This window comes from Panthera pardus, unplaced genomic scaffold, assembly GCF_024362965.1.
Source record: "Panthera pardus isolate Hobbes unplaced genomic scaffold, ASM2436296v1 HiC_scaffold_25, whole genome shotgun sequence".
NCBI lineage: Eukaryota > Metazoa > Chordata > Mammalia > Carnivora > Felidae > Panthera > Panthera pardus.
The window spans coordinates 38,382,698-38,410,466 of NW_026526821.1; the positions used below are offsets into that span (position 1 = coordinate 38,382,698).

Consider the following 27,769-nt stretch of genomic DNA (forward strand, 5'->3'; position numbering starts at 1 on the left):
AGCAAGAGGCACAGCAATAGTCTCTTGTCTGGAAAACCCTAGTCACGGTACCACGTGTATCATGTATGACCGGCAGTTCCTGTGTTCTTGAGTCATGGCTCAAGGTTTAAAGTCTTAGGAAAGACCATATGATTGTCTAATCTTGGTTCATAGGAAGCCTCCCTCATCTGCCAAATAAACCTACAAGGGGGAGAAGAAAGATGGAATATGGCCCTAATCAGCTTCAAAACTGAGCACTGGGTACTTGAATTTCCTTTCACACCAAGACTACACATGGGCTCTTAGAGAAAAAAAAAAAAAAAAAAAAGATGCTGTAATGGTCATTTTTTTTCTTCAATCATGTGATAACAAACATTCCAAACTCCAATGCCTTATAGCAACAAACATTTCTTTTTCTTGTCCGTGGTTCCGTGAGTAGACTAGGATGGCATTGCCTCAGGTGGAAAACTGGCTGGGGTTGCTCCAGGCCACAGATCAGGTCCACATCTGCTCCACATCTCTCCATGAACCAGTGGCTACCACAAGCACGTCCTTCTCATGGAAACTCACAAGAGCAGAAAAGGGTAAGCCTCTGCTTGCCTTACATCTGCTCACAATCCTTTGTTCAAAGTCCATCTCATATTCAATCCGAATTCAGTGGGGCAGCCAAATGTAATCCACCCCAAAAGGAAGGAGGAAGGAAGCAAATAATGTTGATAATGATAATTCAATCAATCTAACACAGATGCTAAGCACTCATCCTCCATACATAAGTCCTAACTACCTCACTGACAACTCCCTAAAACCTCCATTTTGTATCTGATCCAAATCCCCAGATGAAAATTCATGAAAAAGATCTCGGTCACTGTTGCTGGAGGATACATATTAATTGTATCTACATGTGTCCCTCAGATCTCAGTCCCACATTCTTGGGTAATTATAAGCATGCTTTATTTTCACTCTTAGGTAACGAATGCCTTGGGGCAAAGCATATGTCTTTTTGAGGATCCTTGCAGATGTTTGGCTTGTAGTTGTTTTCCTTGAATTGCTGGTGAATGAAACAGTGGGGGCTTGTTGGACTTTACCAGTCACTGCTCTGATAGGGCTCACCAGTCTCAGAGGAGGGTAGGCATGGATAGCCCAAGGCAGAGCCAGTGGTGGAGATCAAGGTTTCTTTAGACTTAACACCCAGTTTTCATGTACCACAGCATGCAGGAAAGACAAGTTATTTACCTTTCAAAACCCTTACCTCTTGACTCTGACCACTACCAGTCAAGGCTGAAGGCACTATATACATGAAGGGGATGCCTAAACCCACTTTTAACGACTTGCTTCAGACTTCATCTCCTTTGTACTTCTATCTCATTATTGTCATTGTTGTCTCTAAATGGCTTGCTCTTTCTTTAAGGCACGTAGCAGGCTTTCAATTAATTAATGGTAACCATGAATAATATTCTGTGCCAGGTACTAAGCTAAGCATTTAATATGAACTAATATAATTAGTCTTCACAATACCTCCATTAGGCAAGAACTATTCCATTGTGATCACTTGACTTGAAAACTCAGACTGACCTTTTTTTTTGTTTTTCACTACTTACCCTGTTGGAAATATATAATAGTGTGAGTGTTGGAAGTGCAAATTCAGGAACCAGACAGCTTGAGCTTAAACCCTGCTCCCAATCCTTACATCTGTGTGATCTTAGACAAGCTACTTGTATTCTATGCCTCAGTTTCCTTTTCTACACAGAGATTGTAATAGTACTTACGTTATAACAGTGTTGTGAGTACTGAATAGGCAAAAGCACCCAGAACAATGTCTGAAAGCATTTGATAAATGTTTGGAAAGGCCATCAGCCCTCCATCTACCTACTCAGCTTGTCACTTTATGATACAGGCTCCCCCATCCAGAAGGGACTCTTATTCTGGCTATGTAGACTAGGGTGGTTTTGTGTAGTGGCCCATCTCAGCAAGAAGGCTGACATTCACCCCCACCTTGATAAAAAGAACAAAATCCCTTAGCATCTCTTTTGTGTTTCCCCCTCACATTAGAGTATTTTTGTTCATTCTCCTTCATCAGCACCTGTCTAGAGAATAGCTAGCTTTCGATTATGGATTTGATGGCTTAAGACAGTTTTTTATTTATTTTTTTATTATGAGCTTGATTGCTTAGAATTTTTGTTCTTAATTTTGGACATTTATATCTCATTTTCTTTATGAGAAAATCTAGAAATTATAGTTTTAATGTTGTAGTAAGTAATATTAAAATAAATAGAAAGCCAAGAATTGGGGAATTAAAACACCTAATAATTGGATTGGAGAAATATAAAAACGTTGGATTCAGTGAACCAGCACCAGTCTAATTTAAATGTCTAATTAAAAGTTATTTGGAGGCACAGCATACACAAACTCCATTGCAGTCTTCTAAGGCTGGAAAGGAAGCCTGGTAACCAGAAGCAAATTTAGAACTGCATGAAGAAATGGGAATGGACTGTAATCTTTAAGCAGAGTATTCCATTTTAATCAAGGCATGTCCTACTCTACATTCCATTACCACTTCATTAAAAGATGCTGTCCCCGGTGCTGAAACTGCTGTTAGTTGTTTAACAGCAGAGCAACCATGCTTCAAGTCAGGAAAGGAAGTGGCAATGCCTGGCTGAAGGAAGAAGCTTTGTTGGCTGGAGCACTATTTATCCAAAGTTGCCTGAGAGCTACTGAGGAAGAAAAAGAAGAAGGTTTGTGATTAGCCAAGCTTAGATTAGAACTGATTTGACAAGAACAAGCCTGCCAGTCTACAAGCTGATTCATACAGAGGGCTATTCATAGCAGAGGGCTATTTAGCACATTGTCAAATATGACATTCTAAAAATGCAGTATGATCGTTGGTACAAATAACTAATGAACAGAGACATATTTAGATTGCCTGCACAGAGGTAGATGGGTGTGTACAGTTAGGCAAAAAAGAAGTCCATCACCATATGGAGGGGAAAGAAAATAAAAACAAAAACAGAAAATGTCCAAAGTAAAATTCTAAAACTGGGTTTGTTTTCAGGGGTTGTCAATTCTGTCACTATCAACTTGCCACTATCACCTTTGTCCATCAGTTTTCTAATCTTTAATATGGAATAATAATTGTGCCTACTTTGCAGCCTTGTGAGAATTAAATTGAGATTAAATGGGTTAAGATATGTAATGCAATTAGGATAGTGTCCAGAAAAGAAGTAAGCTCTCAATAAATATTGGTTGTTATCATTATTAATATTATTATTGACTGGTATTTTTCTCCACTAAGGAAGTGTGAGATATAATCATTTGTATAGCATCGTTAAACTAAACCTAAGTGTTAAGCTGAACCCCATTTACAGTGTTAGTTAAATGGTGCCTCCGCTTCCAGAGGACAGAATTTCTTTCCCTAAAGATGTTTCCTATGTTTAAGAGGTCAAAAATGAACTGCATTCTCTGAAACACCACTCACTTTTTCCTTTCCTCCTATTTTCTTATGTCATCAGTTTAGTTTGTTCATTTGTCCATTCATGCACGTTGGAAAGCTCCTTTAATGAACCAGGCATTGTGCTAGACTAAATTACTAAGAGATGTCAATTAAGGAACTTAAAGATTCTCTGTCATGAATGAAAAGAGCTACCATAAGATACAACAATCTACAGTATACTTGTACATTAACACACACACACACACACACACACACACACATTAAACTTGTTACATTATCTCCATGTTACAGATGAGGAAACTGAGGCTTAGAGGAGGGTGGATCTGCTTCGAGCACTCTGCTTTAAGGACTCAATGAAGATACCGCAATGTCCGATCTATACTGACACTCCACTGCAGAACAGCCCGTTCAAGGAAGTGTGAGCTTCTTTTCCCATCTCCCCTCTTCTTTGGACTCTAGGAAGGAAATAGTTCAGGGAAATGGTGTGACTTCAGGTCCAAGACTTACCCATGAAGGACAAAATCACAGCTCCTCCCCTTTCCCCCATGAGACAGTCTGTCAATAGAGTGTGAACTAAGAAAAATCTCTGCAGTCAAAATGGGGTGAACACGGCAGATGAATTACCTCTTATCTTTAGTTCCACTTCCTCTCCTAATGAATAAATGAGTAAATCAATAGATCCCTGCATCCTGTGTGCCTTTTTTTTCTTTTTACTCGAAGCAAGTGTTGTTTTCATTGTTTTTTTTTAAACTAAGCAACCTAAACAACCAGAGGCCATTTTCACAGTTTACCATCTAAAAAAACAGTAGTGGTAATTAAAACAATCTGGGGCTAGGGGGAAATGGAAGGGAAATCTGTCACTGCTGAGACAGGAAAAAAAAAGTGTTCTGGGGAATGGGGAATGAAGCAGAAACACTGACAATTTGTTAGATCTAACCCCAGACTGACATGCAGTGAAAGGGTGAGACAGAAATTGTTGCTGGGGGAAATGTCACCTTTACGTGAGAAGTCCATGGAAAAACTGGAAAGGTGCCCACGGTTTCCATCCTCTGTCAGGGCCAGGAAGGAACTGAATGTCTTTGGCACAAATGGGAATCTGCTACTCTGTAGTCATCTGCATAGACTAGCTTGAGAAAGAAATGACTGTGTCCACTCTATTCACACCATGTCATCTTAACATCAAGGGTTAAAAAAAGTCAACCCATACCCCAACTTTACCGTACTTTAAATTTAATGTTAACTTATTTTAAGAATATTGCAAGTCTTTTGGAGTCATGGTTAGTTTCCTTTCTTTTGTTCTAAAGTATTTCACCAAACCCCATCCCACTGACTGAATCCTTTTAGCCCCCTAAAGGGGGTGAGATTGTTCAGTATCTTTCCACCTCCAGCTGAAGGTAAAACCCCCTAAGGCAAAACCAGCAAGAACAACCCTGCAATACATCTGACCTCATGCTATTCCTGATGTATTTTGCAGGAAAGTGTTTCCAGTCAGGTATATAAACCATGAAATCCAGTCAAGAACTTTTGGTGCTCTTTATCTCATATAGCTGCAGTCTTATGGAAACAAATATGCCAGAGATTTGTAAATTCCCACACAATAGGAGAAACGATCATTGGACTTGAAGCAAATCTGCTAACCTCATTTCTCTTGCCATGTTGGTAAAGGACATAGGTTGGCTCATATAACAACAACGATAATAACTAACCACTGTAAGGTTCTGTTCTTCATGGTAAATGTCATTATTTTAATCCTCAGTGCAACCTTGTGAAGTAAAACACTTGTTACCCTCACTTCACAAACAAGAACACACAAACACATTGATTTGAAATGGCAGGTCACATTGAATGCTTTGGGAAAATAAAGAAGAAACAAACAACTAAAATTAAATCTTCCTTCTGACTGTATTTCCAAAATTTAAATCATCTGATTTATCATTACAAAAATATAAGTATAGCATGGATTGCAGCTACTTGTATATCAAATCAGCATTTTCCAGTATTTAGAAATTTATTGGGTTTTAGTCAATCTATTTCCATTTTAAATCATTGTTGGAGAACAACAATTCTAGTCATCAGAAAACCTTCTTAATGGCATTGTTAGATGTGGACATTGGGAAACAGAAAATATTATGGGATTGAGCTGGAAGGATATGCATGTAAGAAGTAAAAGTGGTAATAATCTCTGGGGAAATGGGAGATGAGACTGTATATTCTTCTTTTCCCATGTATTTCCTTTTTTTATTATTAAAGAAAAATGCAAGACTAAAGAAAATAAAGAATAATGCAGGAGGGTGTTAACTTTTCCAAGGAATTATATCTACTTCTCAATAATGAGTTTATTTTACCTTTAACTCTAAAGTCTGCAGTAAGTGCCTACTAAGATGAATCTCTTGATCTTTGCTTCCTCTCCTTAACTGCTCTCTCTGATGATTTAGAAATGATCTGTTGTCACCATGGTTACTACCCAACTTCAGAATTCTTGAAAAACATATGCTACTCCAAATCACCAATTATTTAATAGATAACTTGAGTAGCCCTGTAACTATTATATTCACTGAATTTATGATTTTAAAAACTTCCAGAAAAGATATCTGTAAATAATTTTGAAAAATAATATAGGATGAGGAATCAGTTTCCCTGATTTCAAGACTTAGTCATGCACCCACAGTAATCAAGACTATGTACTATTGGCAGAGAGATAGGCACATAGATCAGTGGAAGAGAACAGAGCACTCAGAAATAGAACCACAGAAATATCTTCAACGGATTTTTTGACAAAAGTGCAAAAACAATTCAATGGAGGAAAAATAGCTTTTTCTATATATGATGATGGAATAAGTAAAATAGACATCTATAGGCACATGTACAAAAAGAATCTCTGTGTAAGTCTCCCACTTTGCACAAAAGTTAACTCAAAATCTGTCATGGACTTAAACATAAAACATAAAATGACAAAACAAACAAACAAAAATAAGATAAAATCTTCCAAACCCAGGCAAAAAGCAGTTAGAATTGACATTAAAAATATGATCAGTAAAAGGAAAGAATGGTAAATTAGACTTCATCAAGATTAAAAATTGTTGCTATGTAAAAGACTCTATTAAGACAATAAAAAGACAAACTATAAACTGAGAAAATATTTGCAATTCATATATCTGACAAAAGACTTTTATCTAGAATATATAAAGAACTCACAAAACTCAACAGAAAAAAAATCCAATTAGAAAATGGGCAAAAGACATAAAAGACATTTCACTGAAGAAGATATGCAGACGGCAAATGGGCACATGTAAGTAGGTTCAATATCATCAGCCATTAGGGAATGCAAATTAAAATCACAATGAGATATTGCTACACACCTATCAGAATGGCTAAGAAAAGAAGTGACAACAACTCTAACATGCTGCTTAGAATGTGGAGATACTGGATTACTCACACACTGGTGGCAGGAATGTAGAATGGTACACCTGAGTAGCTCAGTCAATTGAGCGTCCAACTCTTCATTTCAGCTCAGGTCATGATCCCAGGGTCATGGGACCCAACCCTGCAGTGGGCTCTGTGCTGAGCATGGAACCTGCTTGAAATTCTCTTTTCCTCTCCCTCTGTCCCTCTCCCCCACTCATGCTCTCTCTTTTTCTCTCAAATTAAAAAATAAATAAATAATAAAAACGCTTTAAATAAATGAATGAATAAATTAAATAAATAGTACAGCCACACTAAAAAACAATTGTCGATTTCTTTAAAAACTAAGCGTGCAACTGTTGTACAATCTAGAAATTGCATTCTTAGGCATATATCCCACAGAAATGAAAGCATGTTCACAAAAACAAACAAACACACAAACAAACCTATAAATGAATGTTTATAACAGTTTTATTCATGGTAGCCAAAGAGCACAAACAACTCAGATGTCTTTCAAAGGGTGAGTGGTTAAACAAAGTGTGGGACATCTATTCAATGATTGCCAATCACCAATAACAGGGAAAAAACTATGGATGCACTCAGTAATATAAGTTAATTTCCACAGAAGTATGCTAAGTGAAAAAGCAAGTCCCAAAAGTTTACAATATTCTATATGATTCTATTTATATTATATTCTTGAAATTATAGACATGGAACACAGAATAGTCATTGTCAAGGGTTAAGGAGGAAGGGGAGGCAGGAGGGAAGCAGGTGTGGCTATAAAAGGGCAAAATCAGGGATCCTTTGGTGATGGAGTTATGAGGTATTTTGACTGTGTCCATGTCAATATCTTGGTTATGATATTTGACTTTGGTTTTGTAAGACATTGCCACTGGAGAAAACTGAGTAAAGGATATGTTGGATTGCTGTGTATTACTTCTTATAGGTACACGTGCATCTACATTTATCTCAAAACAAAAAATGCAATTAAAAAAAGTCAACATGAGCTTGTTAGTCGTAGTTCCATAGCTAGCCTTCAAAATGTATATGTTCACTTCTACCAAATAAGCTGTCAGCGGAAGCTGCTTCTGTAAGTTCACTTGGCACACAAAACAGATATTCTGCCATCTGTACAGACACCATCCTTCAGGCTGCCCACACTCTGGTCTTCCTTCCAAACCCAGAAGGCTCTGACTCACCACTTTATTTTGATCTTTCCCTCATCCTAAATATATATACAAATGCTAAGTCATATATACATACATACAAATGCTAAGTCATCACAATTCCTATTTTCCCTTGAAATAAAGTTTTAAATCATCATTACACCACTGCCAAATACCGAGTAACGACAACAGCACATATGCCACAACAGATGGCTCATGAGTTGTGGTTTTTACCCCCAAAGTTCTTCAGCCTAGTAAACCTATCAGTAAGCATGTTCCAAATAAGTATTGTAGAATAGAGAGAAAAAGGCAGCACGTTTGGGTTGGGAGGGTAATGGGATCTCAGAAAATGGAGGAATAACATTCTGGAAAGTTCCAACCAAGGACCAGTATTGTAGCATCCATCTTATGGCTCAAGAATCCTTAGTTTTCGTTTTGGGGGTGTTTTTGTTGTTGTTTTGTGTGTGTGTGTGTGTGTGTGTGTGTGTGTGTGTGATAAAAAGACCTCAAGCACTATTGAGAATCAAATGACAATTTTGGAGACTGTCCCCCCTTCAAAGTACAAGCATTTGTCAATTGATTGAAAAATATGATCACTGCTGAAACTATTTTTTCTGACCTGACTGTTTTAGAGAATGCTCAAATATTCAAGATATTCAAGTCCAAATCAGTAAGTCAAATGCATCTCTGAAACTTGGAGCCTGTGATTGCCAGATTAAATGCCTCCTGGCATTTAGGGACACTTGCTAATAATAAATATCTCCACTTTATTGTTTTTTTCCTGTATTCAAATTGCTGATCTTCCTAACTTATTTAGATGCATTGAACATGCATTAGGCTTAGTAAGTGATGTCTTTGCAATGCATCATGTATTAGTCAGCTATTGACACAATTATGTTGCATAACCAACCATCTCAAACTGAGTGGCTTATAACAACTAGCATTTGTTTTCATGCTCACTGGTCTGTAGACCAGCACCTGGGCTGCTCTGAACTTTACTCAGCCAGGTAGCTTTGCTTCAGTCTACACATCTGCTAGACTAGGCTTGGCTTGGGTTTGGGTCTGATCCAAGTGTCTCTTGTATCCTTGATGAAAGAATTCTTAGGAAAGGTCTAATGGCAAATGACAGAAAGAATAAAAGTAAGGCAAACCATCTAAGCCCAGTTAAAGCCTCCACTTGCCACACAAGTCTAACATTCCTTTGGCCAAAGCAAGTCACGTAATGGCTTCCTGCATCAAATGCTCACAGTAGGAGAGGGAAGGGAATACTTGATGTACACTAATCCAATATTTCACACACCACACACTTCTTTCTAGTATTTCCATAAGGCAACAAAGATGCTCTAGTGATATTTCACCATACTCAAATGCCGAAACCAACTGGTCAAAAAAATACAGCTACACTAAGACCAAGTCTCAGTGTCCAAGTCATGATCATCAAAAATGTCTCTGAGCATTGCCAGATATTCCTTTGGGGTCAAAATTGCCAGAATTTATAACCACTATTTAAATTTTTTGTTAATGTTTATTATTTTTGAGAGAGAGAGAAAGAGAGACAGAGACAGAGACCAAGCAGGGAAAGGGCAGAGAGAGAGGGAGGCACAGAATCAGAAGCAGGCTCCAGGTTCTGAGCTGTCAGCACAGAGCCCAACGCTGGGCTCGAACTCACAGACTGCGAGATCATGACCTGAGCCGTAGTCAGCTGCCCAACCGACTGAGCCACCCAGGTAGCCCTATAACCACTATTTTAGTGAAATAGTCAAACATTCAACATATGATAAACATTGTCAATTGCCAAGTAGAAAATGTCAGTAATACAATACTTTTCTACATCAATATAAATAAATTTTCATTTAAATAAACTTGATTCAGTCCTTTTATATAGCAGGCATTAGATAATCACCCTCAAATCCCTATAACCACTCTGCCAGGTGGGTGTCATTATTTCAAGCAACTGATACTAAATTGAGCTGCACTTAAGTGAATTGTGCAAAGACTGAAAGATAAAAAGGGACAAAATGAAAATTTTTAAAAATGATTTAGCTGTATCTTTATTATAGGAATACCACAGCATTTCTACTTTGAAATGAGTAGGTGAAAATTTCATTTATATTGTGGGGTTTTGTATATACCCATGAAATTGTCACTACAATCTATGCCATAAACATACACATCACCTCCAAAATTTCCTACAACTTTCTTTCTTTATTATTATTATTTTTGTGATAAGAACAATTAATATGATATCACTTATATGAGGAATCTAAAATAGTCAAATTCTTTTTTAAAATTATTTTTAAATTTATGTTTTTATTTTGAGAGACAGAGCATGAGAGAGATAGCAGAGAAGGGTCAGAAAGAGGGAGAGACAGAACCCTAAGCAGGCTTTATGTTGCTAGCACAGACCCTTGATATGGGGCCGAACCAACGAACTGTGAGATCATGACCTGAGCTGATTGAGAACTAGATGCTTAACTGATGGAGCCACCCAGGCGCCCCTAAAATAGTCAAATTCTTAGAACAGAAAGTAGAATGGTAGTTTCTAGGGTCTTCGGGGAGAGGGAAACAGAGAGGTATTTGTCAAAGGGTACAAAGTTTGTTATGCAAGATGAGTAAATTCTAGAGATCTACTGTACAGCATAATGCCTATTGTTAACAATACTGTAGGATACTTAAAAATTTGTTCAAAGGGCATATCTTAGGTTAAAAGTGAGATGTGAACTGAAAATCCCCAACTTAAAATCAGTTTTAAGTAATAACACATATTGTTATACAACCATTAAGAATTCCTGATTATGCATTTTCATCCTGCTTTATTAGGTATTTATTTTATATTAAAATTTGTGGTAACCAAAGACTTAATAGAAAATTAACTAATATCAATGTAATGTTTTAATGGAGGATGTCTTATTATTCACAAGCACTAAATGATAAATTACTCGTAACGTCTCCAACCACTAAGAACAGTAGTTAAATCATATGCATATTGTATGTATATATTGTTATGGTCATATATACTTTTGTTCCTATCAACTATACCCACAATCATCATTATCAAAAGCATAATCTTTGGTGTGTCTAAGGTAGCTCAGTAGGTTAAGCATCCAACTTTGGATCAGGTCATGATCTCATGGTTCGTGGGTTCAAGTCTTGCTTCAGGCTCTGTGCTGATAGCTTGGAGCCTAGAGCCTGCGTCAGATTCTGTGTCTCCTTCTTTCCCTGCCCCTCTTCTGCTCAGGCTCTGTTTCTCTCAAAAATAAATAAACATTAAAAAAATATTTTTTAAAAAAGTATAATCTTCAAGTGGAAGTAGTACCAATTTGCCTTTTCTAGGTAATTTATAGAAACCTCCGTTCTTACTATTTCACTGGCCATTCACCTAGAATGCTCTTCCCCAGATCTTTTTTCAGGCTCTGCTCCAATGCTACTTCCTCCGAGAAACCCTTCCTGACCATCCTATGAGAAAAAGCAACTCCTAAGGCTTTATTCATTTTCCTTGCTTGGTTCCATATAGAACCTCTTAATAATTGACATAAAATTGCATATGTTTTTTGCTCTTTTATTTATTAACTGTGTCTTCCACTAGAATGTAAGCTCTATACAGACAGGAACTATGGTTTGTTCATTCCTCTATCTCCAGGACCTATAAAAGTACATTGTAGGTCTTCAAATATTTGGTGAGTAACTGAATAAATAAAACCTAATTTTTAACTAGGGACTTAAAGATTTTTGAGGTTTACCTAAGTTTTTTCCTAAGTGCCCCAACTACCCCATCACTACAACCCACACATACTCTAGAGATTCCAGAAGTCCCCCGAAGACTTCTGAGAATTTCTGAAGTTTTATATTCTAGGACCCCTTTAGTTCTGGCTGCCTGCTTTCTTGATTTATTAATCATCTTGCCATCCTATGCATTCCATCTTTGTCCCAGTAAAAACCTTCTTGCATAAGGCAACTCATGTATTTAGTAAACTTTATTGAAGATTTATGGACAATAAAAAGAAGGGGATTTTAGATATGATGAAGAAAAACTTTGAGGTAAACATCAAGCATTCTTCTTTAAAAGCCTTCTGTTGCCACCGCATAGGGGTTTTCCATGGATATGCTACTCTCTGAGTTTCCTTAGCCCAATAGCGACTTCTTGGTCCCGGCTTTACTCCATGCGTCCTCTTCATTTCATGCTCACCCAAGGTAGAAACAAACTCCTCTCCATCTCACACAGAGCAATTCAGTCTTCTCTTTTCTTGCTTTAGATCTTTCTGGTCTCATGCTTCAGGGTCTTTTCTTCCATCCCCCCAATTTACGGGCATTTTCCTAAACAAAGATTCTTCTTTCTTTCTAAGAAAAGAAATGTCTGATGCCAGATGTTAAGATGGTATATCTGTTGCTTCCATAGCTATGAGAGACTCTAATATTGCACATGGACACCAAATATTACTTCTGAATAACTATTATATATTGCCCTTATATATGCTAACATTTTTCCATAGTTATACATACCAATATACACATGGATATATATATATATATATATATATTACATATTATATATGCTATTATAATTCATAATCAAATTATCAGAAAGTATTACTAAATTGACATGAATTCACAGCATCTTTTGGTCATTGGGTATTTCATCAATCAATCAGTTCTAAAAGATCAACTTTAATTAGGTAGATGTCTGTAAGCCTTTCTGATGTTAGAAAGAGTTTCCTCACACTTTAAAAGACTGATAATTCATTGCCTATCCAATATCAATTTTTCAAATGGAACCTAAAAATTAAGATTTGAAAGGGACAAAGGCAGCCATCCTTGTAGATTCTTTTCATGCTTGTCAAGTATTTTCATCAGAGAAATTGCCACAGGGATGGAGAAAAACACAAGGACTGTTCATTTATCTAAATTATATGGACACATTGTTAAATGAAAGAAGTTGCATACAAACCAATATTTAGCGTGTCATCTAAAAATAAGAATATGTTTGTATTATCACTTGGTTGTGAGACATAAGGTCTCACTTACCTGGAAGAAGAAGCCCATTGCTTGGTAGGACAGGAATACCTGAAACCTCAGATAGTTGTAGTGGTGCTGGTGGTAGGTAAAAAGACCGGTGCCTGCCATTTGTCTTGCACCTTGACCCTTCTGGTAAAATTGTCATCCAGGCCACCTGGATGCATTCTTGATTGCATTCTTGATTGCATTTCTAACAGTTGGAGGCCTCAAATGTGTCATGATGTTGCATCTACCACAATCTGCTGGGTCTTGAAAAAAGTTAGTAGTTATTACCCTGTCTCCTAAAATACTGCTTCTGATATCCCTAGTATCCTGGCATACTCCATTGAATTGCATCAGCCAGTACTTTGCAATGAAGTCAATTATATAATTTTAATCCTAGGTGCTAAGGTCAAACATGACATGCTAGTTGAATCTTTACTTAGTATAGGATGGCATGTTCTCCTTAGTTAGTATAAGAGTCTTGAGACCAATTCTTCAGGCCTAGATGAGATATTCTTGACCTATGAAAGGCACCTACAGATGCCATCTTCAGCCAACTTGCCACACTGCTTAAATCCAACAATGGAGAGAAGGACTACTGACTGCTTGACTCAAATGACTATATATGACACTTTCCACTGGGTGATGTCACTCCCCTGGGCTACTATTTCCATATGGTTCAACAGACCTCCCCTTACTGTTTCAGTTGAACATAATCTGAACCCAAGACAAAGGTAGTCATCTAGCCATTACAGATTTTCCTGCACCTCTTCTAAGACCTTACTTGTCCCTTCTGGCCCAAGTGTGAAGAAACAATCTTCTCAGAGTGTTTGTCAGTTCAGGACCTCCAACAAGCAGACACCAAGAGTTAAAAGTATAAGAGATTCACTGAGAGTAAAACCTGTGGCATGTAAAGGGATGAAAGGAAACCCTTCAGACCATGATGCAGATATGAATCCAGAGAGTGAAGGGAAAGAAAGATTGTGTAGGAAATGGCACAGGCTGTGGTGTATCTCTAAGAAAGTTTCAGCCACCCAATGGGGAGCTCCCAGTGCATAGAATGGCCATTGAATAGTCCAACGTTGAACAGCAAAGTCCAGGCCCTCATACTTTCATGATGGTCACACACTGGCTTAGAGAAGCCCAGGAGCAGTATAGCCTCAGGTGAGACAATACAGGAGATCTTGAAAGTGCTACAGCCGGGCACTGACAGCTATCTGCATTGCTTGACACAGGTTCTTTCTTGAAGAGAAATCTGAGTGGTGCAAATCTATGGTTGCCTCAGGAGGAGACATAGCATACTACAACCTTGACCGTAGTCTAGTTCCTGGGTAAGGGATAACTGTGATGATGACAAAAATATAGAATTTGTCAAACATCTAGGCCAAGTAACCAAAAAGATTCTCCATGCCTCAAAGACCCAGAATTTTAGCCTAAATTCTAGGGTCATCTTAGAACAGAATCACTATTATGTGTTGGCCAATTAGTCTTATCCTAGACTAACACACTACCTGGAACTATATGCATCAACATCAGTGCGGAGTCAGAAGGTTCAGTGTCCCACATATGGGACACTAGGAAGAAGGGTTGTCTAGAGCTCTTAGCAACCTGGGACCTATCCTCTGGGCTGGGGCTGGGCTCTCTGAGACTTCACTGAGGGGAGCTTAAAGTTATATTCATGGCTTTAATTTTCCTATTCTTGTTCTAACCATCCTCCAGTGTCTTCTACAGTGATACCAGAGACTAGCCTCATGAGCTTACAGGCTACAATTGTATGGGTTTCTGACACATCTACCCCTTGGGATAAGAGTGAACTGATAAGTGAAGTTTAAACTTTTTTCATAGCCTGTAGGCTGGCTTCTCAGAAAAGGTGATTATCTCCTCTAGGGCACTACAGAAAGTGTTAGTCTGAGGCAATTGATCCCAGAGAGGACTGTGATAATGCATTTGGTCCTGAGGACACTGAACTATTGTCACATAGCTGCAGTCACAGGATTTGGACTCTAGCCCAGCCCTCTGTTCATGCCAGGGGAGGGGAATCTTGCAGCCCACCAGCCAAGGGCTGGATTCCTGCTCCTCAAACCTAAGGATCTGCCTTTCTAGATCCCCTTCTGCCACCTCAGAGAGTGATAAGCAATGAGGACCACATATCTGCTAACTGCTTATGTTTCTATGATTTTCTTTCCCAATAAATTATTTTCCAGATGTCCTGTTATGTGTGCTCTCTGGTCATGTGCCCTTGTCTGCTAGGTAGCATCCTTTTGTTTATCAATACATAATGGAAGTACACACAAGAAATTGATAAAAATGGTAAACCAAGAGATATTAGAGATAACTGGTAGATGTAGACAGAAGCAGAAGCAAGACTTGTCAATGCACATATTTGATATCTGAACAATGTGAATGTCTTACCTAATTTTTAAGAAATAAAAATTGGGGGCACTTGGGTGGCTCAGTCAGTCTACTGTCTGACTCTTGATTTCAGTTCATGTCATGATCTCGCAGTTTGTGAGTTCAAGCCCCACGTTGGGCTCTGTGCTCACTGTGTGGAGTCTGCTTGGGATTCTTTCTCTCTCTTTCTCTGCCCCTCCCCTGCTTGTGTTCTTTCAAATAAATAAATAAATAAGACTTTAGTAATAAATGAATGAATAAATAAACAAACAAATAAATAAGTAAAATGAACATCGGAAAGAGAAAAGCTTAAATTAATAACTTCTAGAGAATAAATAAATTAAACTAATGCCACACAGTTTCCCCCTCTTGTACAAATTTTTTTACATGGACTTGAAAGTGACACGGACAGCCATAGACATGAAAATGTGCCATGTACAATGGAGAAAGCATCTCAGAAGTAAAATAATATCATGATGGAAAAGGCATAGTGCATATATTTTCTCAAATAATACATTAAGATGCAATTTTAGTTAAATATAAAGACATTTCTAAAATATAGAGAGGGAAATTATCTAAAAGTAAGAAGTATTTTGACTGCTTGAGAGTGGTAGGAACTATGCATCACACAGATGGTTCCCCCAATGAAGATTAAGAAGGTGTAATTCACATTTTTCTTCCCAGCCCTTCACAGCCTGGATGGGGAGACAACTAAATAGATAATCAAAATACAGTGTGATAGCATACATGAAAAATAATTCCAGATATATTGTTGATGTAAATATGAAAGGGAAAGCAAGAAAAGTTCTAGAGGAAAACATCCACAACAATCTTCTCTACCTCAGGGAAGAGAAAGTTTTCCAAAACAGAACAAAAACATAAAGACCATGGAGGAAGCAATTATCCAATATCCAATTGGATAATTATCCAATTATCCAATAAATTGGATAACATTAAAAATAAGAATTTCACCTCATGAAAAGACACAATTAAAAGATGAGAAGGTAAACCACATAGTGGAAAAATATATTTTCATCCCATGTACCTGAAAAGTCACTCCAGTAGATAAATGATCAAGAGACTTCAACTGACATCCACAAAAGAGGACACATACATAACCAATAAACATGTGTGAAGTAACAAAAGAAAATTGAAACCACAATGAAACACCACTGTACAATCACCAGAATGGCTAACCATTAGCAATGTCCATTGTTGCTAACCACTGCAAGTCCCCAAAATGGGGAACAATTGGAATGTACATGCACTGCTAGAGAGAAAAAATTGGTAAGATCATTTTGGAAAATGTTTGTCAGTGTCTATTAAAGCCAAACATGCACCTACTCCATAACTCCTAGACATGTACCCAAGAGAAATGAGTGCTTGTTTCTACCAAAAGATGGAAAAAAAAATGTTCATAGCACCATAGTTAAAATAACCAAAAACTGGAAACAGCACAAATGCTTAATAGTAAAATGGATACATAAATAGTGGGTCTATTAATTCAGTGGAATATTACACAGTAATGAAAATAAAATTATTATAACTACACACAACAACATGGAAAAATCTCACAGGTATACCCAGTAAAAGAAATCAGACATAAAATTAGAGGTACTGCATGGTTCCACTTATATGAAGTTCTACAGCAAGCAAAACTATGATAGTAAAAGTCAAATGATAATTACCTTTGGGAAGAAGGAAGTATATTGATTAAAAGGGAGTGTTAAGAGGGCTTCTGGGTTGGGGGTTATTTAAATTTCTTGGTCTGGGTGGTGATTTCATGGGTATATTCACTGCAGGATAAGTGTACCGTGCATTATGAGTGATGCAGTTTTCTGCATGACTGTTATATTTAAGGAAGTTTAAAAAAAAGTGCAATTCGGTCCTCTGATAGAATTCACGGAGGGAATGTGCAGGAGAAAGCTCCAACACTGGTTTAGGTAATTGGGAAATATTTCCTGGAAGGTCTACACTGAGCCCTGGAAGATGGATAGAAGTGATCTTGGTCAATAGCAGTGAGAATGTCCCAGAACAAAAAGCTGGAGGTGAAAGACATTGTGGTGCCTTCCAAGAACCATTACTATGTCTTAAGGCAGAAATACAGTGTTTTGGGGTTGTGAGGAAGGACAGAGAAGAGATGGGAATGTTCAGAGAATCCAGGTTATAGATTTGTGAGCCTTGTTAAGGAATTTGAACTTTGTTCTTTGAGCAAAGAAGAGTTGATTTTAAATAGGCAGTAATGTGATTAGATTTGCACTTAGAACCATGACTATAGCCACAATGGAGTATTGAGAATACAAGATTGGAGGCACTGGAAAATTCCAGGTTAAAAAAGAGACAGAAATGGAGGATATTAAGGGGGTGTTTTGACAATAGGCCTTGACAAATGATTGATTATGTATGAAAGACAAAGGAGTCTAAGGCAAATCCCAGGTCTTAGCCTGTGCCATTTCCTGAGAAGAGAACACAGGAATGTAAAACTTTTCCCACAGTTTGTGTGGGAAAGATGGGGTTTATGGACCAGAGATAACTGATACTATTATGTGGGACAACACCATAGTGAGATTCTAAACACACCAAGCAAGACTCTTATTTTTTTTTTATGGAATTTTACAAGTTCTCTTGGCAGTTTCCCATCAGCTATCTCATTTTGATCTTTCCATAGCTTCTAGTATGGTCAGCAGAGGTATTATCATTGCACATAGCAAAAACTCTCCTCCTCTCAGATATGTGCAGTTATTTAGAGTTGGCAAAGCACTGGTGTAGAGTAGCAAAGTGTGGATAAGCTCTAGCCTTATCTCTTTGGGACATGATACATCTCACTCCATGGTTGACCATGTAAAAAAGGTCAACCAAGGCAACACATTCCAAAATGCTTTTAAACGTGAAAGAGATACAAAAACGTCTCTATTATTATTACATCTAAAAAGCGTCAGTAATCAAAAGCAAACCCCAAATGAACCATGAGTCATCTTCCTTGCCTTCCCATAGCCCTTGCTTTCTCTTCTCTTAGTCATCTAAGCCAATCTGAGATTAGCCTTGGCCCTGGTGTGTGGAGCTGTGCTAATTTGCATGGCTTTTGAGGTCCAATTATTGATTTTCTATAAGGGGAGGCTATGTTTGGACAGGTGGGTGGCATGGCTATTTGTCCAACAGCATTATGAGGAACTCACTGACAGCTTTATCTCTTTGCCATGGACACCCAGACACAGGGTCTCATCAAACACTGGGGATGCTTTGGCATCCCATGCTTGATGTCTCCCATTACCCCACAGATCCACATTAAGGTGATGAATTCCTTGTCAACTCATTTTATTTATCACCTCTGAGGTGGGCTGTTAAAAACCACAATTGTCAAATTTCTCATATATCTGTCACAAGCCAAGTAGGAAAAGTCCACAAATAGCTGACATTTGAACATATTCCTTCTGGAAGAGACATAAATGAAAATTGCTTTTTCTCTAAGTTTAGCGTGAAATCAGATTTAAAACTAAATATTTTCCTACTTATAAACAGAAAAGAGTAAATTAAGCAGGAAATGTTAATATCATTGAAGTATTTTGTTATAGGTGATGGAGTGAGAGGGGAGATCTAGTTATAAATCATTTTGTCTGAAAAGAAATGTAAATAAATAAGATTCAAACAACTAAAATGGAAAATTAAAATGTCTAAGCACAAATGTCAAAATTTCAAAAATCTTAGTACCTATGGATAGGTCCTCTAAAGCAAAGAATCTGAGACTTACCATCAAAATTCATGTTATTTCTACATGTTTCTACCTGTTGTTTGAGTCCACACAGACATATGATACATGAAAGAACTTAAGGGAATTAATATTTTATCATCTGTCACCTGTAAACCTATAGCAGAAGCAAAATTAGAAGCAAAGACAGAGTTTCATCTGGAACTCAGCAATTGATAAATGTCAGATGTGGCTGATAGTTTCAGGAGACTTGGGACAGGACATGGAAAGAGATTGTCACCAGGTAGCCACTGATCAAAGGGAGGATGTACCCAAAGGAGAAACATGGCATTCCAAAGAGTAACTATCAACTTTCACTTGAAGGTGCCCAAGTACAGAATACACTACTATTCCATTATCTAGCTGGAAATGAGCCTAAATATTATCCAGGTTTGACTGTTCATTTTGCAGAGAAAGTGTCTGAAGATTGAGAGACTGAGAAACTGAGCAACAGTCACACAGCTGCTTTGGAACTCTGCTAAAATAGGAACTGGAGCTTCTTGGGTTGCTGTTTGTTGATCTTTCTATTACCTGCACCTCATGCATTATATTCACTGACCCTATAAATCTTTATTGACCATCATATGTGATTAAGGTATTTTAATAGCTACCATGGGAATGACTTAACACTATCTGTTCTCATTTTGATCAAATAAATCAACTGGTCTTTACCAAACAGTCACTTGTTCACTGGGAATTTAATATCACCAAGACTCATGTATTAATTCATTAAGTCATTCATTCATTCATTCATTCATGTCATACCTCTCCAAAAATACTTCTCTAGTCACACAAAAACCTTGGGTGAGCATCCCTTCCATAATACACACCTGTATTTTCTGGTATGGCTGCTCTTGGGAACTCTTTCTGGCACCTCCTACCCTCAAACACACAACAGGTTGGCTTCTGTATCCTCTATGGAGACAGAGCTATTTCCCAGCAGTCTTCATGAGGCTTTGATGTTTTATTTATTTATTTATTTATTTATTTTAATTTTTTTAATGTTTATTCATTTTTGAGAGAGAGAGAGAGAGAGAGAGAGGTGAGCAGGGGAGGAGTAGAGACAGAGGGAGACACAGACTTTGAAGTAGACTCCAGACTCTGAGTTGTCAGCACAGAACCCAATGCTGGGCTTGAACCCACAAACCCTGAGATTGACCTGAGCTGAAGTCAGAGGCTCAACCAGCTGAGCTGCCCAGGTGCCCCTGATGTTTTAAGTTGAGTATCATTCAATGATGTTTTATCCTTCATAGTTGTTCCCATGTGCAGCCACCTCTCAGCTCTTTGATCATACTGCTGTGCCCTACTTATGAGACAGACAGGAAGGAGGATGTGTAGAGCATGCATTTAGTCATAGGGAAGACCTGAGAGCTCGCGGTCACTTCACCATTATCACAGCTATTGAATCCTGCTATTCCACTGTTAAATACTGTATAGAATCCTGTGATTACATCATTAAATATGTCTTCATTTTTGTTAAGCACTACCCTCCCCTTTTAAATGCAAATAATTTTGAAAGTGTTAGTACACTGAACTCTTAATTTAGAAGATCAGATTGTGTTCATTCTCAACAGGAGAGAGAAGTGAATTAAGGACTGGACACTCCAGGCAGAGGTGGAGTAATTGCCGTGATGACCTCAGATGAATCTAGTCCTGTGAAGGGAAACGTGGAGCGAGAGGGCAGTCATTCTGTGCTGGCAAATTGGCTCTGTGTAGCCTTCTCTGGGGTGATAATAACCATAATCGTCATCATAATCATTAAAGCAGCTGATATTTATTGGGGGCTTATTGTGTTCCAGACGTTTGGCTGAGAGCATGATACTATTGAGGCCACAGACAGGTCTCTTTGAGAATCGGAAGCCCTCACTTCTGACCCCTGAAAGGCTGCTAAAGGATTATAAGCAGGTCTTGGTCTACACCTCTTGCTTCCACCTCCAGACAAAGTGACTGATTCTCTCCTGTGTAGCTGCCAGGATAAAATATGTTAATTGCAAACATGGTTACCTATTTAGTCAGTATTAATCTATGCCTACAAACTCAGGTATATGAACGAGAAATAATCACTGTCTTTGACAGCCACCAAACAAGCATGGATCCTAGAACTGAACGGTCTAGATTTGACTCCTGGATGTGTGGTCTCGGTTTCCTTATCTGTAAAATGGGTTGTAAAATGTCACTTTGTAGGGTTTTCATGATGACTGAATGAGTTAATATATAAGAAGTGATTAGAACTGTGACTGGCACATCATGCCTGCAATATAAGAGCTAGCTCTTATCATGTTATCACTATCCCAAAATATTGGCTGAATACATCTGTGTAGAGTCCTGGTGTGGTGAGAAGTAAGAAGGAATGGTGTGATTGCAGTCAGACTACTGCAGAGAAGGTCTTCCTTTTGGTCAGAGACCTGACCAAATGGTCTCAATTGTCTATGAGTGACACCAAGGATCCAGGAACCTTCCTGCAAGGCTACATGGAACCTGTCTCCTAAATGTACCACTTTGCCACTTTCTCTCCAAGGCTTTGCTTTTGGAGAAAAGCATTCTTAGAAGGCTCCTGCAGACCCTGTCAACTACTTTCCCCTCTCTCACTACTGGACCAAGGAAAATACTTTCCTACTCTGAAGATGAGAGCAAAGCTTAAGTCCTTTCTTTTCGCTTAGCTGCAAATCTCCAATTTCCCCTAATTGCATAGGATTTTAGAACACAAAAGCCTGGGAAAGCTACAGACCATTTTTGATTTCCTGGCCTTGCCCTTATACATCGGTCCTCTGAAGCAGGAATCACCTTGCATGACTGGAGGGAAAGGGAGAATCCAGTGTGGGGTGGGGGGTGAGGGGGACAAAAGGTGAATATCTTCATACGTTATCCACCTTACTTAAGAGGATGTTTCTTACAGCATGATTGGGGATATCAGTAACTCAACAGAAGCCAGGTTCCCACTGCTTCCTCATTCCTGAGAACCTCTAAATGCCATGCTGTGCTTTCTTCCTGACCCAACATTGGCTCCTGGAGGGTGTCTGGGCAAGGGAAACAGAGACTGGTGAGCTGTAGGTACTGTGAGTGCATGAATACAGCTAGATTCCATCCCTGCCAGATGCTAGTTCTGGGTTTCTACAAACGTGGGGATCTGACTTCTCCAAGTGGCCTCTGACCACTCAAACACACTGTCAATGCCTCTTCACACCACCAGAAACAGGACGTGAGCAATGATACCAGCTACTGGTTGAACTTCAGGCAAGTCTGGGTGCCTCCACCTTTAATTGTAGAAGTACTACAAGTCTAGAGGCAGTCCTTGCCTCAGCCAAGAAATAGAGTTCAAGTGAACCTAAAGCCTTCTTCTTCAGTTTCTGGGGTGTGTGTGTGTGTGTGTGTGTGTGTGTGTGTGTGTGTTATAGGTCTGACACTGATGTCAGAGATGGAAATCCATAGGACATCAGGTAGCTGGGAAGGTAAGATGGTTGTAAGGTGGGGAGAACAAGGAACAAAATGGAACCTACACACATTATCTTAAACCTGAAAATGGGCTGAAATGTATAACAGTTCGTATTGCCTCTGACCTTCGAAGTTTGGTGTCCTGCGAAAGACTTTCGTCTGCTGCTAAACACACACACCAACTCCCTGGGTCAGAGGAACCACAGGAGGGTCACAGGATGGTGGAACGAGCATTTGCAAGCCTGCAAGGATGAGGCAAGTTAGCAAATCAGAGACAGTGGGTGTGAATCACAATATGGCTGCCATCTCACTTCCACACTCTACTTCTCACCCCCGAGTCTTTCTTATGGCATACCCTCACTGGAACCATACAGGAAAGGGAATTTGGGGGATGTAGTTCAGCCTGGTCTAGTTGACATATTGCCAAACCACTATAGTGATAGTACCTACCCCATCAGGCTGTATTTTCTGGATACTCTTATTGAAGCTAAAGCCAAGATATATTTGGGAGGAAAATGCTAAGTGTGTGCACTCACATGTGTGTGTATGTGTGCCCACATGTGTGCGTGTGTGTGTACATAGATGGGGCTATGGCAGGGAAGTGTGCCTTGAAAGAAGCATTCCTGATGCCGTGCTATTTTATAGCCATCATCCCTACTCTTCACAAGAACCCTGTATGAATGGGATAGGATGACACCCTTTCACCTGTAAAGAAACAGTTTCAGAAAGGGCAAGCGTCTATAATCAGTATCAAAACTAAGATTTGAATCCACATCTCTCTAATGTCAAATTCAAGATTGTAACTATACTGCCATCTGCCATTTGATATTTTCTTACTGATTAAATCCCAGTGAGACTTACCAATGGATGATTTAAAAAAACAACAACTCATAAATTCATCATGAGGACTTCAGAGGTCCTGGACTCAGGACTCATCACAAGGCCAGAACTCCCTGCAGCTTTATGAGCCTTCAGCCTATTCTGGAGTTTGCTACCTTAGAAGCCACAACTCAGCCAATTTCCCAATAGGTATGGCAGCTCCATTACTTGGGGTCCTGGCAGAACACAGGTAGAGATATTCAAACTCGTAACAGAGGATATTTCATAGAAGGACTACTTTCAGACATGGAGGCAGGTTTCCGGAAGCCACTGCGGTTGGCAAAGCACCCACAGATTAGCAGCAGCAGGAAGTTGATACCGCATAAAGAAGCAGCTCTAAGAAAGAGCATGAGCAGAATGTTGGCGGGAGCTACAGCAGGGGAAAGAGACTGACCTACCCTCTCCTGGCTGAAGTTGTGACCGTAATCTCTTCCACTGAAGACCTTCTATCATTGCCCCTCTCTGGTGGACACACAGGAAACCAGAGGGCAAGGTGGTCCAGGGGAAATTATCTGTTGAGGTCAGCTTCCTGGAGCAAAGGGAAGCACAGAGATTGGATATGGAGGGATGAAGGAACTCATGGGCTTTCTCAGTTGTTAATTTTCTTTATGAATCATCAGCATCTAATGACTGAAGTGTTCACAATGGCCCAAGTGGCAAAACTACAGAAATACATGAAGTGGTCAGGTCACAGCATCAAAGAGCAGTATCTAAGGACAGGATGCCATCTGACATAAACCCCCTTCTGGCAGTTATGAAATATACCTTATAATGCTGAAAAGGGAGGCTGGGGCCATCTCTAAATTTTAAATAGCAATTTGGGTTGAATGTTCCCTATACAGTGATATAAACTTTCTCTTTTGCTCTAAATTTGTAGAAGCCCTCGGGGAAATTGCTGAAGAAAAGCTTTAGTCTCTTGAGTCACCTGTCAGTCTCCTGGCAGATACCTTCATTTCCACGTTGCCACAAAGCAGTGGCATTACTTTTATGCACACATATAGAGAGAGGCATGGAAATACATAAACATAAAAATAGTACTGTGGTCTATTAGCAATGCAGCTCATCTGCACTGTTATCCACACTGTGCATCTGCGTTGGCACACCGCAGAGACAACATCATGAAACCAGAGTGGGCAGGGGAGCCAAAAATCTTTAGACCTGATGCAATGGCTGGGACCTGCCCAGGAATGCACCCACTTCTCCCAGGTAAATTAAGTGCTGTGGGGAAGAAAATAATGATTCACCTGTTCATTGCTGTTGCTGTTGTCATTGTTGTTGTACAGACTGTACAAAATAAGGTACTAAACTTAACGTTCTCAGGTGTCAAACTCATCGAATAGGAAAAACCTGTTGCCTGCAGTCACTGGTTGGGAATCAAGATGCAGGGGGCCTGGTTAAGGTGGGCACAGTGCTTCTTCCTTGGGGACAACCAAGCATTACCTAATAGCATTACCGTGTGAGGCGGCTAGCAAGGAGCATGGTGCCTCATCCAGGCAAGAGCTCTGTTTTGTCAGGGCTGCAAGTTACCTTCCTTCTTTCTTTCTTCCTTTCTTCCCAGTGCAAAGCACTTTTCCTCTGTGATAATCAAACCCTGCCTGATACAGGAAGCCTGGCTTTTCACTCTGTACTTCTCCCTCTTTTTCAAAGTTTTTTCTTTTTTTTTTTTCTTTTTTTGCTTTTTCCTGTGTGTCGTATGACATTTTCAACTAAAAAGTGAGTTAAAAAGACCCAAAATCTGCATGTTGCCTTCTACCATTCTTCCTACCATTATTAGCAGGCACTAGAGTTGCAGGAGCAAGCCTTTAGCAGGCTGGGAAGATTTCCTTTGATTCCAGCCTCTGACTCAATCCCCTTTTTGCTGCAAAGTAGGACAGTGAGGTACAGCAGCAGTATTGGCCTCCTTTTCTCTATTTATTCCCATGCTGCAAAACCATGAGCTTTAACTCCAGAAGGACCAGTAAGCAGGACACAGCTCTGGACAGCCTCCCTGAAAAGTTATTCTCTGACCCCGCATCAGAGGTTGGATGAGAGAAATAGACGTAAAAGTCTGTCATTTGGTCCTATGCTTCTGGCACCTTTAGGTAAACCTCTTCTTCAATATACTGACTAGAAGGAAAGCAAAATGCTATCAGATTGTAAGTTGCGTTAGGATTCATTCTTACCCCTATCCAAGAGTTTCATATCTGCTAACACTCACAGGACTTAAAATCCTCTGTGATTTTTTCCTATGGGTTTGCTCCAGGACTCGGCATCCTGCTATGCCCCCATCTCAATGAATACATCTTCCCTTCTCCCAGTTCATGGTCTTTCTGCTCATTTGACCCTTTTCCTCTCAAAAGCAGTTATGAATCCAACTTCTTTCTCTGCTTTGATATTCAGCTACAACCTCTGCATTAAGAGCACTGATGGGGCATGAGGAAACAAGATGGATGGTTTAGAACTGGTCACGAGAAGAGAGGAGAAGAGAAGAGAAGAGAGGAGAGGAGAAGAGAAGAGAAGAGGAGAAGAGAAGAGAAGAGAAGAGAAGAGTGGACAAAAATGGAAGTGGAGGAAAGTGAGGCAGATGCTCTCTCCAGCTGGCAAAGAGATTTTAGAAAATGGGCTCTAATTTAGACAGCGCAAAGACAGGCCTTGCCTTTCGCTATAAAATCAAGGCCATCATCTGAGAGTCACATCAATTGAAGTTGGTCCCTCTTGAAATACAGACCTTGTGCAGGCTATTTTTTATATAAATATTTTTAATTAATAGATGGCTTCATCAAACATGAGAAGGATTAAGCATTAACACTCACCAGAGACCCTGAAATTAGATTGATTATCTGCATCTTAATTTGCTTTTTCGACACCACTAATTTATTTTTAATAGGTCTGTAATTTAGCTTTATCTATTTCTTATTCTGCTTGGCAGACTTAAATGCTTGTAGCTCACCAGTCAGTCTCTGTAACCTTTAGGCACTTCTGTCTGCACAGTATATTAATTTTTAAATTATCCAGCCCAGTGTGAGGAAGAATATCAATTAATTTCCATATGGGAGCCAGGCCCAAACCCATCCTCTTCCAGTAGCAGTGAAATTTAAATGAAGGGGAATGCCAGTTGTAGGGGGAACCTAGATAAAAACAGTAAATTCTCACTCCTGTGTTACAGAATCTGTCACCCTTGAAATATTTTCCACTTGAATCAGTGGCATTGGCATTATTATTGCAGTGAAAATAAATGCTCCTCTGTTGGCACCTGTTATTGGCAGATTGACTCATGGAATATTGGGGAATGGAGGGCAAAGACCTTTCAGCAGACCTTTTCAATTCCTTCCCAATTCTGATTATATTAACACTGTGTTACTTTGAAAAATTCACCCCAACTTCTCTCAAGGAGGAAACCTGTCTTCCTTTTGGAAGATCCTCAGAGGGTAAGAAGAAAGAATTAAAAAGTAGACTCATAACAACAAAGAGGAAAGGTCAAGGTCGTGTTTATGCACGGGGTAAAAACGAGTTGTATTTGTTTTCTTTTTTGCCTGTTGTACAGGGATGTATATAAGAAAAAAAAAGCGCCATTGAGGAAGCTTAGGTAAGGTGGAAATGGCAATGTGAGATTTGCATGCTTAAGATCACTGCTGGAGTATGATCAGGGAGAGCAGTTGTGTTAATTCAGATGAAGACCATGACAGTCACAGCCAAAGGCGTGTTAAGGAAGATAGTGAGAGGTGGTCAAATCCAAGACATCTATTAAACAGACTCACTGGGATCACTGCTGATCCTACATAGAGAGGGAGGGAATGAGTCACGGGTGAAATCCTAGACTTCTGGCTTGAGCAACTGAGTGGCTGGTTGTTAACACCATTGCTGAGAACAGGAGCAACAGGGGTGAGGGGAGGGTGGAAACCAATCATTCCATTTAAACAATTATGTCTCAGATGTCTGTGAGATATCCAAATGGAAATAGCACATAGGCAGTTAAATAAGTGAGATGAAAGCCTAAAGGAAAGATACAGCTTAGAGATAAAGTTGGGCACTATCATTATAAGATGGTATTTAAGTTATGAAAAAGGATTAAATCACCTAGGGAAAGGGAGAAAAGGGAGAGAAAATATGCTGGCCCAGCTGTTAGTCTTTGGGAACCCCAAAATTGGATACAGTGAAAGAAAGGGCCTCTCCAGTGGGTAGGGAGGAGAAGCAGCCTGAGAGGAAGGGGCATCTAGGAGGGGTTAATGTCACTGTAGCCCAGGTAACAGGACACTGTCCAGGGAAGAATGCTAACTGCGCCCAGGGTTACTGAGAAACCAAATAACACAGGAAAAAAATGTAAATTTTACCTCAATAAGTCTGTTGAATATT

General features: G+C 39.2%; 1 long non-coding RNA gene across 1 annotated transcript; it reads left to right on the forward strand.

The window, feature by feature from the left end:
* Nucleotides 1–352: 352 nt before the first annotated feature.
* Nucleotides 353–26,675, forward strand: LOC128773495 (uncharacterized). The gene is made up of 2 exons (XR_008417790.1): nucleotides 353–563; nucleotides 25,817–26,675. It is a non-coding gene; the product is annotated as an uncharacterized LOC128773495 (long non-coding RNA).
* Nucleotides 26,676–27,769: the final 1,094 nt, after the last annotated feature.